Genomic DNA, 17,235 nt, shown 5'->3' with positions numbered 1-17,235 from the left:
GAAGCACGTAAAGTAGCCAGAAGCGCTGCACAAAGAACAGCCAGGCGCTATGCAAATGACTACTGACAATACCTATGCAGTCGTACTCAGCTGGCCTCCAACACCGGAAACATCAGAGGAACGTATGATGGCATTGAGCTTTTGGGTCAACCATCAAGAGGATCGTCCCCCTTAAGTCTAAATCATCACTGGACATGATCACTGACCAACACAAGCAAATGTACCGCTGGGTGGCGCACTACCTAGAACTGTACTCCAGGGAAAATGTTGTCACTGAGACCGCCCTCAATGCAGCTCAGTCTCTGCCAGTCATGGATGAGCTGGACGTACAGCCAACAAAATCGGAACTCAGTGATGCCACTGATTTTCTAGCAGCTGAACAGCTCCTGGGAAGGATGGCATTACCCCTGATATAATCAAGAATGCCAAGCCTGCTATACTCTCAGCACTCCATGAACTGCTTTGCCTCTGCTGGGATGAGGGAGCAGTACCAGAGGACATGCGCGATGCCAATATCATCACCCTCTTTAAGAACAAGGGTGACCGCAGTGACTGCAACAACTACCGTGGAATCTCCCTGCTCAGCATATTGGAGAAAGTCTTCGCTCGAGTTGTTTTAAACAGGCTCCAGAAGCTGGCTGAGCATGTCTACCCTGAGGCACAGTGTGGCTTTCGAGCAGAGAGATCCACCATTGACATGCTGTTCTCCCTTCGCCAGCTAAGGGAGAAATGCCGCGAACAACAGATGCCCCTCTACGTTGCCTTCATAGATCTCACCAAAGCCTTTGACCTTGTCAGAAGACATGGTCTCTTCAGACTTTTAGCAAAGATCGGATGTCCACCAAAGCTACTAAGTATCATCACCTCATTCCATGTCAATAGGAAAGGCACAATTCACCATAGCAGTGCCTCATCAGACCCTTTTCCTATCCTGAGTGGTGTGAAACAGGTCTGTGTTCTCGCGCCTACACTGTTTGGGATCTTCTTCTCCCTGCTGCTCTCACATGCGTTCAAGTCTTCAGAAGAAGGAATTTTCCTCCACACAAGATCAGATGGCAGGTTGTTCAATCTTGCCTGTATAAGAGTGAAGACCAAAGTACGGAAGGTCCTCATCAGGAACTCCTCTTTGCTGCCGATGCTGCTTTAACATCCCACACTGAAGAGTGTCTGCAGAGACTCATCGACAGGATTGCAGCTGCCTGCAACGAATTTGGCCTCACCATCAGCCTCAAGAAAACAAACATCATGGGGCAGGACGACAGAAATGCTCCATTCATCAATATCGGTGACCACGCTCTGGAAGTGGTTCAAGAGTTCACCTACCAAGGCTCAACTATCACCAAAAGCCGATCTCTCGATGCAGAAATCAACAAGTGCATGGGAAAGGCGTCCACTGCTATGTCCAGACTGGCCAAGAGGGTGTGGGAAAATGACACACTGACACGGAACACAAAAGTCCGAGTGTATCAAGACTGTGTCCTCAGTACCTTGCTCTACGGCAGCGAAGCCTGGACAACGTATGTCAGCCAAGAGCGACATCTCAACTCATTCCATCTTCGCTGCCTCTGGAGAATCCTTGGCATCAGGTGGCAGGACCATATCTCCAATGCAGAAGTCCTCGAGGCAGCCAACATCCCCAGCATATACACCCTATTGAGCCAGCGGCGCTTGAGATGGCTTGGTCATGTGAACTGCATGGAAGATGGCAGGATCCCCAAGGACACATTGCACAGCGAGCTCATCACTGGTATCAGACCCACCGGCCGTCCATGTCTCTGCTTTAAAGACGTCTGCAAACGCAACATGAAGTCCTGCGACATTGACCACAAGTTGTGGGAGTCTGTTGCCAGTGATCGCCAGAGCTGGCGGACAGCCATAAAGGCAGGGCTAAAGAGTGGCCAGTCGAAGAGACTTAGCTGTTGGCAGGAAAAAAGACAGAAGTGTGTAACAGTCCTGACAACCAATTTTATCTGCAGTGCCTGTGGAAGAGACTGTCACTCGAGAATTGGCCTTTATAGCCACTCCAGGCGCTGCTTCACAAATCACTGACCACCTCTAGGCGCTTACCTATTGTCTCTTGAGACAAGGAGGCCAAAGAAGAAGAAGAAGAGAGGAGTAGCAATGAGGAGGTCCCAAACTAAGTTTCTCTCTTTGAGCACAGGGCACGGGAGGGGTAAAAATCAGCTGGTATGGGTCTCATACATCCCCGTCTTTGTGTATGACTGTGCCTCGCAACAGCAGCTCCTCGGGAGGGAGGCCAGGATGCGGCTGAGCCCACCCATGAAGGTCGAAAGGGGTGTGGCAGCAACCAGCCATGCCAAGAAGGGCCTATCCATGCGAGAGAGTGTTCCGGGCTTGCTTTAACAGCTTCCAAATGTCCAAGCGGTAGTGTCAGCGAAGACTATGAGTCTCCAGGGAGGCCATCTTCAACTTAAGCATCATGTTGTAGGACGAGCTGTGATGCATGGGCTTTGGTGGACACCCAATGCCCTTGGCCCTGAAGATCACCATGGCACTCAACCTCTACATGCCTGTCTCTTTCTAGAGATCCACTGGAGACATGTATGGTGTCTCCGAGGCAGCAGTCCACCACTGCATCAAGGACATGACTAAAGCCATATTCAAGAGGGCCAGTGACTATGTGCAGTACCGGACCGATGCTGACAGGCAGGCATCGAGGACCATTGGCTTCAGAAACGTTGCTGGATTCCCCCAGCTGTAAGGCTTGGTTTTACAATAAACATATAATTTTGTTGCTTATTAAAGATACCTGGTTGGTGTGCTTTATTCTGGAGACAAATAGAGTATTTAAATGGCTGTTTTGGTAAGTAAGAAAATGTATTGATGTATTGTGACCTGTGGAGAAGTGGGACTGAATTGACAGTTCACTCCTTCCGCCTCGGTAGTAACAGATTAATTGGGGGCTCTTGTTGGGATCAAGCCCAATGCCGGTAACATTTAATTGTAAGTGGAGTAATAATAATTGAAAAAGGAGAATAAAAGAACCAAGTTTCTTGTGTAATAAGGTAATGTATACACCACTGGAATGTCTTTAGCAGTTGTTGAAACTTTTCTGGGGAAGGAGAATGTATCCCTCAGCGACTTACATAGCTTAACCAAGGTTAAACTAATAGTATTGGCAACACAATTGGGGTTGGAATTGAAATCAGGTGCTAAAAGGCAGAAATAATTGAAGTAATATCCCAACATTTGAAATTGGAAGAAGAAGAAGAAGACAGTGAATCAAAGGGTAGTGTGGTGGAATTAGCTAAAATTCAATTACAAATGAAAAAAAAACTTGTGCAGGAACAAGAAATTGAAAACTTAGGCTTCCACAGGAAACAGAAAAAGAAATAGCAATAAGAAAACCTGAACAGGAAAAAGAAATAGAAAAACGAAAATGAGTTTGAAAAAGAAATGACAATGAAAAAATGAGTTTGAGGACAAGGAGAAAGAAAGAGCAAGAGAAGGAGAGGAATTGGAATTCAAATTAAGAGAGAGGGAACTAAGGCAACAGAGTGGTCTTGACTCCAGAGAAAACTATAGCCAGAAAGAATCTGAATCCAGCCCAGGACCCAGTGAAAAGCTGTTTAAATTTATACAAGCTCTCCCTAAGTTTGAGGAAAGGGACGTAGAGGCATTTTCATTTCTTTTGAAAAGATAGCCAGAAAAATGAAATGGCCAAAGGAAAGCTGGACACTGAATATGCAAAGCAGGTTGATGGGCAGAGCTCATGTAATTTATGCCATGCTTTCTGAAGAGGCTTCTGCAGATTATGAGATGGCAAAAAAGGCTATTCGCGCCATGTATGAGTTAGTCCCTGAAGCGTAGAGACAGAAGTTTCAGAACCTACAGATATTGGATGGGCAGACTTCTGCAGAGTTTGAGAGAGTAAAACAAATCAAAGAACAAAGAACAAAGAAAATTACAGCACAGGAACAGGCCCTTCGGCCCTCCAAGCCTGTGCCGATCCAGATCCTCTATCTAAACATGTCGCCTATTTTCTAAGGGTCTGTATCTCTTTGCTTCCTGCCCATTCATGTATCTGTCTGGATACATCTTAAAAGACGCAATCGTGCCCGCGTCTACCACCTCCGCTGGCAACACGTTCCAGGCACCCACCACCCTCTGTGTAAAGAACTTTTCACGCATAGCCCCCGTAAACTTTTCCCCTCTCACTTTGAACTCGTGACCCCTAGTAATTGAATCCCCCACTCTGGGAGAAAGCTTCTTGCTATCCACCCTGTCTATACCTCTCATGATTTTGTACACCTCAATCAGGTCCCCCCTCAACCTCCGTCTTTCTAATGAAAATAATCCTAATCTACTCAACCTCTCATCATAGCTAGCGCCCTCCATACCAGGCAACATCCTGGTGAACCTCCTCTGCACCCTCTCCAAAGCATCAACATCCTTTTGGTAATGTGGCGACCAGAACTGCATGCAGTATTCCAAATGTGGCCTAACCAAAGTCTTATACAACTGTAACATGACCTGCCAACTCTTGTACTCAATACCCCGTCCGATGAAGGAAAGCATGCCGTATGCCTTCATGACCACTCTATTGACCTGCGTTGCCACCTTCAGGGAACAATGGACCTGAACACCCAAATCTCTCTGTACATCAATTTTCCCCAGGACTTTTCCATTTATTGTATAGTTCACTCTTGAATTGGATCTTCCAAAATGCATCACCTCGCATTTGCCCGGATTGAATTCCATCTGCCATTTCTCTGCCCAAATCTCCAATCTATCTATATTCTGCTGTATTCTCTGACAGTCCCCTTCACTATCTGCTACTCCACCAATCTTAGTGTCATCTGCAAACTTGCTAATCAGACCTCCAAATCATTTATGTATATCACAAACAACAGTGGTCCCAGCACGGATCCCTGTGGAACACCACTGGCCACACGTCTCCATTTTGATAAACTCCCTTCCACTGCTACTCTCTGTCTCCTGTTGCCCAGCCAGTTCTTTATCCATCTTGCTAGTATACCCTGGACCCCATGCGACTTCACTTTCTCCATCAACCTACCATGGGGAACCTTATCAAACGCCTTACTGAAGTCCATGTATATGACATCTACAGCCCTTCCCTCATCAATCAACTTTGTCACTTCCTCAAAGAATTCTATTAAGTTGGTAAGACATAACCCTCCCTGCACAAAACCATGTTACCTATCACTGATAAGCCCATTTTCTTCCAAATGGGAATAGATCCTATCCCTCAGTATCTTCTCCAGCAGCTTCCCAACCACTGACGTCAGGCTCACCGGTCTATAATTACCTGGATTATCCCTGCTACACTTCTTAAACAAGGGGACAACATTAGCAATTCTCCAGTCCTCCGGGACCTCACCTGTGTTTAAGGATGCTGCAAAGATATCTGTTAAGGCCCCAGCTATTTCCTCTCTCACTTCCCTCAGTAACCTGGGATAGATCCCATCCGGACCTGGGGACTTGTCCACCTTAATGCCTTTTAGAATACCCAACACTTCCTCCCTCCTTATGCCGACTTGACCTCGAGTAATCAAGCATCTATCCCCAACCTTAACATCCGTCATGTCCCTCTCCTCGGTGAATACCAATGCAAAGTACTTGTTTAGAATCTCACCCATTTTCTCTGACTCCACGCATAATTTTCCTCCTTTGTCCTTGAGTGGGCTAATCCTTTCTCTAGTTACCCTCTTGCTCCTTATATATGCATAATAGGCTTTGGGATTTTCCTTAACCCTGTTTGCTAAAGATATTTCATGACCCCTTTTAGCCCTCTTAATTTCTCGTTTCAGATTGGTCCTACATTCCCGATATTCTTCCAAAGCTTCGTCTTTCTTCAGCCGCCTAGACCTTATGTATGCTTCCTTTTTCCTCTTAGCTAGTTTCACAATTTCACCTGTCATCCATGGTTCCCTAATCTTGCCATTTCTATCCCTCATTTTCACAGGAACATGTCTCTCCTGCACGCTAATCAACCTCTCTTTAAAAGCCTCCCACATATCAAATGTGGATTTATCTTCAAACAGCTGCTCCAATCCACATTCCCCAGCTCCTGCCGAATTTTGGTATAGTTGGCCTTCCCCCAATTTAGCACTCTTCCTTTCGGACCACTCTCATCTTTGTCCATGAGTATTGTAAAACTTACGGAAATCAATTTTGATTGTAGGATATGGACATTAAAGATGGAAGCCACATGTGAGAATCTCAGCGAATTGATTCTCCTGGAAGAATTTATAAATGCACTCCCTCCAGTAATGAGAACTCATGTAAAAAACCAAAAGGTTTCAAGAGCCAGGCAAGCAGCAGAAATCGCTGATGATTTTGAGCTTGTGTATCAGCCCAAACCCATTGTCTATCATCTCCACAAACCTGAGACGGATAGAAGGTGGGAGAGTGAAAGGAAGGCAAGTAGTCAGGGACAAGAAGGGACAGCTGGAAATGCCTCAGGCCAGAAAGGAAGGTGCTGAGGGTGGAAGTGAGGTCCGCAAGCCAAAGTATTATCATTGTCACAAGGTGGGACATCTTTGTTCAGAATGCTGAAAGTTGTGAGGTAAACCCCTGGGACTTGTTGGGGTATCCAAAGCTAATGCAGAGAAAGGAGCCCTGACTGAGAGTACAGCAGATCAGACTTTACCTTTGATGGCAGCTGTGAAGCCAAATACAAAAACCAATGTAAGTGTAGGGATTGAGACTAAGATACATAAAAGTTATAGGGACTTCTTGTCGAAAGGAAAAGTAACTCCTTATCCCTCAAGTGAGTCAGGCAAACCGATCGTTATACTTAGGGATACAGGAGGAACCCAAACTCTTTTGCTGGGGAAAGGCATAACATTTCCACCAGAGAGCACACTGAATGCTAAATTTTGAGTGAATGGCATTGATGGGGAGTATATACCCGTACCTTTGTACTGAGACACCTAGAATGTGACCTAATGTCTGGGACAGTAATTGTATGAGTTGTCAATCATTCTAGGGAACGATTTGGCCAGAGAAAAAATATTAGTTTTTCCTGTAGTCACAGAGAAAGCAAGTGAAGTTAAAGAAACAGAACATTTACAGGAAAAAGTTCCAGGAATATTTCCTTCGTATGTAGTAACCCGAGCAATAGTTAAACAAATTCCATTGTTGGAGGAAAAATTGGCACCACAGACAGATAGCCGAATATTTGACATTTTCTTTGGGGATTTACAGAATCCAAATGAAATGTTTAATTAATCTTCTCTAATCACAGCTCAACAAGCTGATCCAGAGTTAAATAAAGTGGCACTATCAGCTTTGATGAAACTGAGGCAAAAGGAGTTCCAGAAGGCTATTATGTTAAAGATGGTATTCTGATGAGTAAATGGAGACCGCCTCATAGACCTGTGGATGAAGAATGGACAGAAGGTCGACAGGTATTGGTACAACCTAAGTATCGCTGAGAATTATTAAGATTAGCGCATGAAATTCCCATAGAAGGACAGACGGAGATCCGGAAGTCCAAATCACGTATAAGTCAACATTATTGCACGCCAGGTCTTACAAAGGACGTGATGCAGATTTGTAAAACATGCCATACAGGCCAGATTGTGGGTAAATCGCAGCCTGCCATAAAAACAGCACCTCCAATTCCCATACCGGTTATTGGATAACCATTTAGTCGGGTGTTGGTAGATTGTGTAGGACCTTTGCCAAAAACAAAAGCAGAACACCAATATATACTCACTATCATGGATCTTTCTTTTGGGCCTCCTTATCTCGAGAGACAATGGATACGCGCCTGGAGGTGGTCAGTGGTTTGTGAAGCAGCGCCTGGAGTGGCTATAAAGGCCAATTCTGGAGTGACAGGCTCTTCCACAGGTGCTGCAGAGAAATTTGTTTGTCGGGGCTGTTGCACAGTTGGCTCTCCCCTTGCGCCTCTGTCTTTTTTCCTGCCAACTACTAAGTCTCTTCGACTCGCCACAATTTAGCCCTGTTTTTATGGCTGCCCGCCAGCTCTGGCGAATGCTGGCAACTGACTCCCACGACTTGTGATCAATGTCACACGATTTCATGTCGCGTTTGCAGACGTCTTTATAACGGAGACATGGACGGCCGGTGGGTCTGATACCAGTGGCGAGCTCGCTGTACAATGTGTCTTTGGGGATCCTGCCATCTTCCATGCGGCTCACATGGCCAAGCCATCTCAAGCGCCGCTGACTCAGTAGTGTGTATAAGCTGGGGATGTTGGCCGCTTCAAGGACTTCTGTGTTGGAGATATAGTCCTGCCACCTGATGCCAAGTATTCTCCGAAGGCAGCGAAGATGGAATGAATTGAGACGTCGCTCTTGGCTGGCATACGTTGTCCAGGCCTCGCTGCCGTAGAGCAAGGTACTGAGGACACAGGCCTGATACACTCGGACTTTTGTGTTCCGTGTCAGTGCGCCATTTTCCCACACTCTCTTGGCCAGTCTGAACATAGCAGTGGAAGCCTTACCCATGCGCTTGTTGATTTCTGCATCTAGAGACAGGTTACTGGTGATAGTTGAGCCTAGGTAGGTGAACTCTTGAACCACTTCCAGAGCGTGGTCGCCAATATTGATGGATGGAGCATTTCTGACATCCTGCCCCATGATGTTCGTTTTCTTGAGGCTGATGGTTAGGCCAAATTCATTGCAGGCAGACGCAAACCTGTCGATGAGACTCTGCAGGCATTCTTCAGTGTGAGATGTTAAAGCAGCATCGTCAGCAAAGAGGAGTTCTCTGATGAGGACTTTCCGTACTTTGGACTTCGCTCTTAGACGGGCAAGGTTGAACAACCTGCCCCCTGATCTTGTGTGGAGGAAAATTCCTTCTTCAGAGGATTTGAACGCATGTGAAAGCAGCAGGGAGAAGAAAATCCCAAAAAGTGTGGGTGCGAGAACACAGCCCTGTTTCACACCACTCAGGATAGGAAAGGGCTCTGATGAGGAGCCACCATGTTGAATTGTGCCTTTCATATTGTCATGGAATGAGGTGATGATACTTAGTAGCTTTGGTGGACATCCGATCTTTTCTAGTAGTCTGAAGAGACCACGTCTGCTGACGAGGTCAAAGGCTTTGGTGAGATCAATGAAAGCAATGTAGAGGGGCATCTGTTGTTCACGGCATTTCTCCTGTATCTGACGAAGGGAGAACAGCATGTCAATAGTCGATCTCTCTGCACGAAAGCCACACTGTGCCTCAGGGTAGACGCGCTCGGCCAGCTTCTGGAGCCTGTTCAGAGCGACTCGAGCAAAGACTTTCCCCACTATGCTGAGCAGGGAGATTCCACGGTAGTTGTTGCAGTCACCGCGGTCACCTTTGTTTTTATAGAGGGTGATGATGTTGGCATCGCGCATGTCCTGGGGTACTGCTCCCTCGTCCCAGCACAGGCATAGCAGTTCATGTAGTGCTGAGAGTATAGCAGGCTTGGCACTCTTGATTATTTCAGGGGTAATGCTGTCCTTCCCAGGGGCTTTTCCGCTGGCTAGGGAATCAATGGCATCACTGAGTTCCGATTTGGTTGGCTGTATGTCCAGCTCATCCATGACTGGTAGAGGCTGGGCTGCATTGAGGGCAGTCTCAGTGACAGCATTCTCCCTGGAGTACAGTTCTAGGTAGTGCTCAACCCAGCGGTCCATCTGTTTGCGTTGGTCAGTGATTATGTCCCCCGATTTAGATTTGAGGGGGGTGATCTTCTTGATGGTTGGCCCAAGAGCTCTCTTCATGCCATCATACATTCCTCTGATGTTTCCGGTGTCTGAGGCCAGCTGAATATGGCTGCATAGGTGTTGCCAGTAGTCGTTTGCGCAACGCCTAGCTGTTCTTTGTGCAGTACTTCTGGCTGCTTTAAGTGCTGCGGATGTTAAATCGCTGGGGGCTTTCTTGTAGTTCAAAAGTGCAATGCGCTTAGCGGCTATGACAGGTTCCAGCTCTTCATTATGAGATTGAAACCAGTCTGCATTTCTCTTCGCACTTTTGCCGTAGGTGGTCAAAGCTGACTCATAGATGGCGTCTCTGATGTGGGCCCACTTGGTCTCAGCATCCCCTGTGGGAGTGTTTTGAAGGGCTGTTACAAGTGAATTTAGAAATTTTTGTAACAGCTGTGGGTGAGAAATTCTGCTCGTGTTGATGCGCGGGTGGCCCTTCTGCTTGGAATGATGCAACTTCTTTGGTCTGAGTCTAACCTTGCTGCACACCAGGGAGTGGTCGGTGTCGCAGTCCGCACTGTGGAAGCTGCGTGTGATTTGAACACTGTTTAAGGCGGCTCGCCTTGTGACAATGAGGTCTAGCTGGTGCCAACGACGTGATCTTGGGTGCCTCCATGAAACCTGGTGACAGGGTTTAGTGTGAAAGAACGAGTTGGTGATGCAGAGGTTATGATAGGTACACAACTCAAGCAGTCTCTGCCCGTTCTCATTCATCCTTCCAACGCCATAGCGCCCAAGGCAGGGGGGCCATGAGTCATGGTCGGCCCCAACCCTGGCATTAAAGTCCCCCAGCAGGAATAGGTGTTCGGTGTTGGGGATGCTGCTAATGATGTTATGGAGTTGTTCATAGAACTGGTCTTTAGCTCCAGGTGCGGAACAGAGTGTTGGAGCATAGATGCTGAGTAGGTGTACTGGACCAGAGGTGGTGAGCAGTCGGATGGACAGTATGCGTTCCGAGCCATTTGAGGGAGGCTCTATCATGCTGAGCAAGGAGTTTCTGATGGCGAAGCCCACTCCATGCTGTCTTGGTTCTTCAGGATCCCTGCCCTGCCAGAAGAAGGTGTAGTCTTGCTCTGCTAGAGAGCCACTCGCGGGGAGGCGAGTCTCCTGAAGTGCTGCAATGTCCACATTGAGTCTACTGAGCTCGTTGTTAATGATGGCGGTCTTCCGAGAATCGTTGATTTGTGTAAGGTCTTCCGACAGGCCAGGACACATAGTTCTGACGTTCCAGCTTGCAAAGCGAAGGGCTGGTACCTTCTTTCCTTTTTTCATGTTGTTTGGTGCAGTGTATCAGTCCACCTTTCGGGCAATGACCCTGAGCTCCAAGCACCCATTGAAGCAGGCAGACTGTGGCGGGACAGAACCTTATTGACCGGGGGCTGCCCGGTTTGAGGCGGGCGGTAGCTGTCCAGTGAGGTGCAATGACCTCTCCCACCGACAAAGGCAACCCGTGGCGCCCAGTTTCTACGCCAATTTATCTGGACTTATAACCCGTAACTGCTGCCTTCCGTGTTGTTTCAGTCGCTGTGAGGCAACTATGGAGTGACCTCTCCATGGCGCATGCCTGGGCAAATTTATGGAGGTTGAGAGTTGCCCAGTCGTCAAAACCCCCCTCTCGGCCTTTCTGGTGGGGTCCAAAGGAGTGCAGGACACGACGTTTGGCACCAGTATGGCTGCAGGAACTGCCGGAAACATGCCAAAGGTGACACATGACCGCCTACGGGGTTCCGCTCCGGATTTTCTGTTAGGGTTTACTCCCTTAGCCTTGGTCTCTCCCGAGACGCCCACAAGGCAGTGGGGTTGTTGGGGCCCCTACACAGGTGTAGGATGGTGCCGGTGGGAGGAGGGGTTGCAAGGGGGAGGGGTAGAGGGAGGGGGTGGGGGGGGGGGGTGCAGGGGAAGTGGGTGCGGGGTGAAGATGGTGTGAGGGGGGCGCGGGCTGGGACGGGGTTGTGAGGGGGTGAGCTGAGAGGGTGGAGCAGGGAAGGGGACGGGGGTGGGGGGGGGTGGAAGGGGGGTAAAGGGGGGGGGGAGGGGGGTGGAATCTGGTGCAGGTAATAAGCCATTTCCTCAGTGCCCACCATCGACGTCCGGAAAGCTCATCCACGTCCTTCGGGAGGTGAAGCATCATTTGGCAGACTTAGAGGTGATTACATTTGCTAAGGGTTTTTTTTTTGCAGTGGTTTAAATAAAGGCATGCAGCATTTCCGACAGTGCGCTGCAGATGCTCTCCGAGCCATCTCCCGCGGGCGCTTTGAAGTTGCGGCCGGGGGGGCCGTTCGTGGATGTTTTGGGTGTTCGGGGCACCTTTTCACAGGACTTCTCTCGGGTCCCGCAGCTCCTTCTTCACCTCAATGGACTTACCGCATGCCGTGGCTGCAGACACTCTGGACTGTGAAGACAGCAGGATCGGAGATTGAAGTATCGGCAGCTGTGCTCGTCATGGATATGGCTACTCAATTCCCATAGGCCATTTCCTTGAGGACAATTACTGCTCAGGTGGTAGTAGAGAAGTTAACGCAATACTTTATGAGATATGGATTACCAATTGAAGTTCTGTCGGATCAATGATCCAATTTTATGTCGAAAATATTTCAAGAAGTTATTGGTAATTTGGGTATTTCACAGTTGGTCTTCAGCATACCACCCACATACACAGGGAGTTTTAGAAAGGTACCATCAGACTCTCAAATTAATGATTAGAGCACACTGTCATGAATAACCCCAATAAAGGGTTGGACTTTCTTTTATTTGCTACCAGAGATTCACCGAATGAGTCTACACGTTTTAGTCCTTTTGAATTAGTTTACAGAAATGAGATAAGGGGTTCTCTATAACTCAATCAAAATTTTTAGAACAGACGGATGAAACTTCCACACAAGATTATGTATCTGTGTTCTGGGAAAGGCTGACGAAAGCTTGCAATGTGGCTCAGGAACACCTTAAAGCATTCCAAACCACTGTGAAAAAATGGGTAGACAAGCACGTAAAGACCCGAATATTTCAACCAGGGGATGAAGTATTAGTGTTATTACCTTTGCAGGGTAAACCATTAAAAGCACAGTTTAGTGGTTCAAATAAAGTGATCAAAAGAATTGGTAAGGTAAATCATTTGATTGACACCCCAGATTGCTGGAAAAAGGGTCGATTGTGTCATATCAATATGTGTATGCAATATTATCACAGGGAGGAGGATAAGCAAGCACAGGTATGTAAGGTAGTAGGGACAATAAAGGATGAAAGGGATAGTGAGGATGAGGCCGAAGGAGGCCTAGACAATTCTCAAATTGAACCTCCTACTATCCGCTTGGCTAATACTGAAGTGTCAGGGAGAATGCTTTCATATTTAGATGCGGAACAATGGGAAGATCTAACAAGGCTACTCTTCGCATTTAAAAGAGTCTGTAAGGATAAGACAGCATGTACAAACTTAGCTACACATGATGTGGGTGTAGGGGAATCCGTACCTATAAAACAGCACCCTTGTCGCTTAAGTCCAGACAAACAGGCCCAAGTAAAAGCAGAAATCCAATACATGCTGGAAAACAACTTAATTGAACCTAGTCAAAGCAGCTGGAGTTCACCAATAGTATTATTGCCTAAACCCAATGGGACAACCAGACTTTGCTTAGACTTCAGAAAGGTTAATGCAGTAACAAAGGCAGACTCCTCATCAATTCATAGCTTGGAAGATTGTATTGACAGAGTGGACAGTGCCACGTTTCTTACAAAGATAGATTTAAGTTCCTTTAACAACCCAAGCTGAAGAAATATCAGCTTTTGTCACACCAGATGGTCTTTACCAGTGCCGTATAATTCCACTTGGGCTAAAAAATGTCCCGACAGCCTTTCAGAGACTAATGAATCAAGTGGTAGCCAGTGTTCCTAACTGTGTAGTTTACCTTGATGATGTGCTGGTATACAGTAACACTTGGAAGGAACAATTGAAACTGCTAGAAACTCTGTTTTAAAAATTACAAGAAGCTGATTTAGTGGTAATCCTGGCAAAAACATGAATTTGCAAAAGTGAGAGTGACCTACCTCAGGCATATAGTGGGACAAGGACAAGTGTTGCCAAGAATGGCAAAAGTAGAAGCCTTGGTGGAGTTCCCTACCCCTAAGATGAAATGTGATATCATGATGTTTTTGGTGATGTGTACTTTCTACAGAAAGTTTATACCAAATTGCAGTACTGTAGCTGCTCCATTAAGAGATTTGCGACAGAGAAAGAAAATCAAGGTAGTGTGATCAGGGGAGTGCCAGCCATCTTTTGAAAAGTTGAAGGCCATTTTGACTATTGAACAGGTGTTCCCTGCTCCAAATTTCACTAAGCCCTTCAAGGAAGCGACGAATGCTAGTGACCTGGGGATTGGTGCAGTCCTATTACAAGATGATGAATCAGGCATAGAAAGACCGGTGGGATACTTTTCAAAAAAGAAAGTCACCATGACAAATGGTATTGTACTGTTGAATAAGGAACAGTCGGTCTATTATTGGCTTTTAAACATTTTGAAGTATATATCTGCTACAACTACAGAGAAACACTGATTATATAATAGCCATAACCTATTAACCTTTGTGGAAAAATGTAAAACTCAGAATGCCAGAGTATTCTGATGGAGTTTACTGTTGCAGCCCTATCTCTTAAAGATTTTCCACATTTCGAGAAAAAATACTGTTATCGCAGATGCTTTTTTGCGAATCCAGCTATGTTTGAATATATGAGTTAAGATGGTACAAAGCAAAATTGTATGAACTACAAGTAGAGTGAATGGGGAGGGGTGGGGGGGCATGAGTGTGTTAAATGTGTTTTAAAATATTTTCAACTTCTGCTTTTATTACATTGTAGTGAAACACATTCAAAAATGGTGTCTCATTTTGCCAAGGGCGGATGTGTTGGGATATTTTCCATTTTTGTATTAAAACTTGAGAATCTATACTTTTTAAAATAAAACTGAAAAGGATTTCAGTTACATTGAAACATCTGGAGGTCAACAGAAGGTTGGATTGTAAACATTTTTTTTTACTGGAAGGTACCTGTTTGCAAGGAACACAGCAGGGGGGCTGTGCGCTGACCTCAAGAGCTGGTTGCTGAATGACAGACCACGATTTATGGCTATTGGGACTGAAGGGGTTAAGTAGAAACAAGTTGAGTTTTAGAAAGGCATCTCAGCAGAATTTAACAGTCAAGTTGAGAAAAGAAACAAACATGCTGCTTGGGTAAAGGACGAGATTAGGAAGTGAAGGTTGGTGCCGAGACCTTGAGGCCACAATTTCCGTGGAAGGTTGGTGTAATGGGAAACAAAGAGATAAAAGACAAACTTTTGACAACAGTTTGGAGCCATCTGGTATTGATAAGGCTGAGAAAGTGTGCTCATTGGAATGCATAATCAATCACCATTGTTTTAATTAAAGTTTATGGTCAATCATATCAATCATCTGTTGGTTGAACACACTGTATGATAAAAACAGTATAAATGGCTGTGCTCCTGAATGTAAAGTTAGAGTATTACCTCAGAATGCCCGAGGTGGTGTCTCTCCCTGCTTATGCTTGAATAACTCAATTGAACCTGTACCTGAGTCTCCGCGTGTGGTGCCTGTCTCACAAACGTTTGGTGTAGTCGGCAGGATACTCACACTGGACCATCGGAAACGGCACTGCAATCGGGTGAGTATATCACCGTAAGGTATACCGAACGTAGAGCTGCGCTGTTCAGGAGAGTTAGAAGGAGATAGGGGACCGCACTGAGTGAAGTCAGGAAGCTAGCAAAATGTAAGATAAGAAGTTGAGTCATGAAATTTTTACGACTGTGGCCCACATGCCAGAGCAACATAAAAAGACTATGTTTTTAATGAAATTTCAAGTGAGTAAAATCAAGTCATTGTGTTTTTGTTCAAGCCTGCATGAATGTGTACTGTGGAGCTGAGTTGTTAACTCTTTGTTGCCCAGCTTTAATGCTGAAAGCATGAGTCTGTTACTTGTTCTATTTTTATATGTATATTTTTGTGGGAATCTTGAGTCATGTTTTGGGTGTGAACTAGTTGACCCTAGTGTGTGTTCATTTTAATTGGCACAGGGAATTTGACACAGATTTTGGTAGTTTGAATTCATAACCGATTCCAGGAATCAATTTTCTATGTTGTTTGAACTTGAATGAATGTGAAAAGTGATTGCTGAGTGTGTCCATTTCAATTTGAGATTGTGTACCCAGGAATGGGATATAAATTGAATTATATTTTAAGTTAAAGTTTTATTTTGATTTTAAAGATCGGTTTTGTAGCTGTGAAAAGGCAATGAACAATCTTCTAGGAGATAAGTTTCAGCCTTGAAGGTCTGAAAATGTCTGGCAGAAATCCAATTTGAAGTTTAAAACACTGCTTTAATTGGACCAAAGTTTAAAATCTGTTCTTGTTTTTTGCAGTTTAAATTTAGGACATGTCTTATTGATTGTTTTTAAGTAGTAAATGTCAGGAATTGGAAATTGCTTTAAGGGAGAGAAGGACAGACAAAGGAGATATGGGAAAGATCGAAATGTTTAAAGTTTGTGTAAGAAGCTCATGTTAAATCTTCTGTTTTAAGAATGGTAAATACTTTTTTTTTCAGTTTTTGTGTTTTATTACAGTCATTTGAAAAGAAGCCTGAAGAAAAAAATTGACGTAATGTACCTTTTCTTGAAAAAAAAGCACACGCTATTCTGTTAGATTAAGTTTATGCTATTAAGGTTAACTAACCTGTTAAGTTGTGCTGGCCACAATGAACTTTTAGGTTTATTTTGTCAACTTGAGGGAGTCTTTAATTACAAACAATGCAAAACGTTTGGAAAAAATTGGAGTTTAGTCTAAAATGCTGTCTTCCCTAATGGAGATGCTTTCCTTTGAAGTTGATAATGTTACTAAAAATGTTGTTGTTTTAAACCCAAAGGATACCAAAAGAATTGGAAAAGAAAACAGTTTAAACTGGAGTTTTGTTCTTTTTCAATCAAGAACATTTGTTCTAAATGTTACATAAAGTGACACATCTGAGAATGTTTGGTTCCGCACCCTTGGAGACAAGCAAAGAAATTAACCCTGCTGCAGCTTGGACATTATTACATTTTAAATTTCTAAACTGACATATAATTGGACAAATTAACCCATTGGGCTCAGGGGCAGAGCCACAATGGATTCTTTGTGCTTTTTAAGCAATTTCTAAGGCCACATGAGAACAGCAAGAGATATAGCAGCTTTACGAATTTGAGAACATAACTGCAGACAACAAATGTCACAGCACCTTTATCTTTGAGACGAAGTGCTTGAGAAGGAAAGATAGTTGCAAGCACTTCTGTCTTTAATGTAAAAAAAACATGCAGTACCATCAGGTCTGGGCATAAGAAATTGGAATTGATAAACACAATTAAATTGACATGAGTGGTTATTTAAAGCACTCAAAGGGAAATTTAACTGACATTTAAGAGGGCAATCAAAGTTTGAGAAAACAAAAAAAACAGTCTAGGTGGTTCCTAAGTATAAAACACAAAGATTCTTTTGGGAGATATTAAATGGAACA

The 17,235-nt window shown here is 45.0% G+C and overlaps 1 protein-coding gene across 6 annotated transcripts in view; it reads right to left on the bottom strand.

Annotated features, from left to right (window-relative positions):
- Positions 1-15,424, bottom strand: part of LOC137374584 (NXPE family member 3-like) — a 94,128-nt gene extending 78,704 nt beyond the window's left edge. For 5 of the 6 annotated variants that reach the window (XM_068040910.1, XM_068040914.1, XM_068040913.1 and 2 more), the window contains exon 1: positions 15,203-15,424. The gene's annotated coding sequence lies outside the window, so the exon portion shown is untranslated. The remainder of the gene's footprint in view (positions 1-15,202) is intronic. The other variant, XM_068040911.1, reaches the window with a different exon arrangement.
- Positions 15,425-17,235: the final 1,811 nt, after the last annotated feature.

The sequence above is a fragment of the Heterodontus francisci genome, chromosome 10 (genome assembly GCF_036365525.1).
Source record: "Heterodontus francisci isolate sHetFra1 chromosome 10, sHetFra1.hap1, whole genome shotgun sequence".
NCBI lineage: Eukaryota > Metazoa > Chordata > Chondrichthyes > Heterodontiformes > Heterodontidae > Heterodontus > Heterodontus francisci.
This window is presented reverse-complemented; position numbering and strand designations above follow the sequence as displayed.